The sequence below is a fragment of the Equus quagga genome, chromosome 6 (assembly GCF_021613505.1).
Source record: "Equus quagga isolate Etosha38 chromosome 6, UCLA_HA_Equagga_1.0, whole genome shotgun sequence".
Lineage (NCBI taxonomy): Eukaryota > Metazoa > Chordata > Mammalia > Perissodactyla > Equidae > Equus > Equus quagga.
The window spans coordinates 98,921,701-98,924,883 of NC_060272.1; the positions used below are offsets into that span (position 1 = coordinate 98,921,701).

Below are 3,183 nucleotides of genomic sequence, written 5' to 3' on the forward strand. Positions count from 1 at the left end.
ACTATGGTGAGGAAGATTGGCACAGATGTTAGCTCAGGGCTAATATTCCTCAGCAAAAAAAGAAAGAAAAAGGAAAAATTGGACCTCATTAAAATTTAAAATGTTTGCCCTGAGAAAGACTCTATTAAGAGGATAAAAAGACAAGCTATAAACTGAGAGAAAATATTTGCAAATCAAATATTTGACATGGACTAGTATCTAGAATATAGAAAGAATTTTCAAAACTCAACAATGAAAAATAAACAATGCTAAAAGACAGAATAGTGACAATACCAAATTCGGCAAGGTTGTGGAGAAATTAGATCACTCATGCATTTATTGTGGAACAGCTAAAATGGTACAGTCACTCTGGAAAACAATTTGATAGTTTCTTAGAAAACTAAACATGCAACTATCATTTTTTAAAAAAGAGAGCAATTTTTATTGCTGTTGCCATTTCATCCTTATACTGGTTCATGAAATATAGCAGAGTGTCCAGTGGTTACAATGCTGATGCAATAAATCCATTATTATACAGAAACACTCTTTCAATAATCTGTACCCAGATGATAAAATGTATGGAGCCCATTTTCTAACTCTGTGAATATTTTCTTTAATTTAATACAGAAAATCTGTCTCATTAAATGATTATAATTTAGGATTCAGGCTCCTATCCCTTGATATCAAATTAAACCACTGCATTACACACCAAAGAAAATCAGAATAGAAGAACCAATGACACACCAATTGTCTTATAAAATCATTTTATTTTCTGCTACACAGACATCTTTCGCAGCTAATAGTACCAGAACAACCTGTTTATGGGGTTTGATAGTTTGGGGTAAGTATATTTTTTTTAAAAAAACTTATCTCTATCATACAGAATCGTGATATAAAAGTGATTTATAGGCAATTTTTTCTAGAAAGAAGTTAGCTAGACTATAATCCTGTTGAAGAACTTTCTTATTTGTCTACGATATGGAATGAAAAGATAGGCTTAAAAAGTCTTCTGATGAAAATGCTTGAGAGCGTGAAAGGAATGTTTAGTCTCTTCCACAGAGAGCCACCAGGATCTTTTCGTAATCTCCCTTGGTTTCATCCTGTTGATTAAAACATAGAGTAGGCTTAATGCCACCTGAAGCCATTAATCAACATAAGGTATTTTTAATTATAGAAGAATTTTTGTATTAGTAGATTAACAGTTGTAGTACATACATCACACTACCTCAATTATCTAGAATCTTTGATAAGAATATCATTTATTAGATTAAAGAATATAATTAATATAGCTGATAACTGATATTTGTTCATCAATTATTTTTTAACGTTATAACAAGATAACTTGAACACGCATTTTATACATTTTGTGTATAAAAAAATTAAGGAGAAACTTAGAATAATAAGTTCCTAATCCTCTGATCAATGTTTGATACAAATAACTCAGTTATTTATTAATATTTCTCTACTAAATATTATCAATATTTCTCTACTGAAATATTTTGGTTGCTAAATATATGTATGGGAAACAATATTTCCAAGACTGCTAGAAAATTTGTGTAGTTTTTCACTACAGAACTCACTGGTAGATTTTACCAGTGAAAGTTCAATTTACTTATAAATTATGTATCTTAATATAACAAACTAATCTTACACACAAAATTTATAGATATGGTAAGTCAGCCTTTCTCTTTGAAGAAGTTGCAAAAAGGATAGTCATTTGTGGGGGTAACATTATGAAAATCACAACATACCAGGATGGCTTGGCAGAGTGAGATACCATACAACTTCTGATAGCATGCTTTGATATCATTCATGTCGACTTCAGAACGGGACACCATAATCCTGATCAATATCTTATCACGAGTTCCAGCACCCTGTCCAGAACAAATAAATGATGGTAAGTGTCTCTCATATCCAGAAACATACTCTTAATAAAGCAGGATATAGGTTTGAATGTGAAGCTCTTTTGCTCACCTACGTAGTTTCCATGGAGAAATTATCTCCACAGTGGAATACACACACATGCGCACACGAATGCACTTTACGCAAGTGGTAATAAAATGACAAGAACCCAACTGCTACATTAGCTGTAGGTAAGAGCTTCTACAAACTCCTAATTGGTCTTCTACTGTCTAGTCTTTCCTCTTTCTAAATTATTCAATAATTACAAATAAGCGAACTTTCTAAATTACAAATCTGATCATCTAATTTATCTATTTAAGGCCCTTCAATGGTTTCTGTTGCTTTTAGGAGGAAAACCAATCATTTTATCTGGGCTTACAATGCCCTGCCTAATTCTACAACCTTTTCTTCCCCCATGCACCACCACTCTTTATTTATTATTTTGAAAGGGTCATGCTACCTCCTCTTGCTGGACCAGGCTTGTTTTATCCCTCCATCTCTTCCACCCCTCCTCTCACCTGGCTAATTCCTATTCAGATATCAGGTCTCACTTTGGCTGACAGCACGGCTACATCGATTTCCAAAGTCAGGGGCACAGGTCCCTATTCTGCTCTTCTACAACACGAGGTTTCCATCATTACCCATCTAATTACCCCACTAGATAACAGCAGGCGTGGGGTCAGGGACTGCACTGCCTGCTACTTAATGGTACAATCTCTATCATTGCATAAGACCTCTTTCCTGTTAATTGCATGATTAGATCTCTCTCTCTCTAAAGACTTCCTTATTTTGGATTTGCAAAGGAAAAAAAAGAGACAGCTTAATAACTTTTCTCAATGCAAGTATACAGTTCACATCCTATATAATATGATGCAGGCTAGAGAATAAAGGTAAAGGGAAGAGGTTGAAGTGGCTCAGATGCGTCTTAATACTTCAGTAATCTTAGAATGACATTTTAAAGTCTTAGAATGACATACTAATCCATGGCGTGGAAGACCAAATAATAAAAAATACAAGTGAAACTTAGAAAGGGAGAGATTGTAAAACTCAACCTTAGCAGAAGTAGGTTACTAAAATCACTCATTAAAAGCAAAAGTAATAACCCTCCCTCTGCTGACTGAAGTTTTATGCACATCAAGAGTACCCCACAAATTACTTACAAGCTCACCTTACTATCTTACCTATAAAAAGACACAACAAATCTAACAGAATTTTATTCCAACAGGGAAGTGTATTACCACTTGCATTGGATGGAACAATTCTTTTTAATGGGAAGATAGTAAAATGCGTGATTTTCAAACA

General features: G+C 33.8%; 1 long non-coding RNA gene across 1 annotated transcript; it reads right to left on the minus strand.

The window, feature by feature from the left end:
* Nucleotides 1-726: 726 nt before the first annotated feature.
* Nucleotides 727-3,177, minus strand: LOC124241027 (uncharacterized). The gene is made up of 2 exons (XR_006889080.1): nt 1,731-3,177; nt 727-1,079 (listed from the first exon to the last, which is right to left on the minus strand). It is a non-coding gene; the product is annotated as an uncharacterized LOC124241027 (long non-coding RNA).
* Between the last annotated feature and the right edge of the window lie 6 nt (nt 3,178-3,183).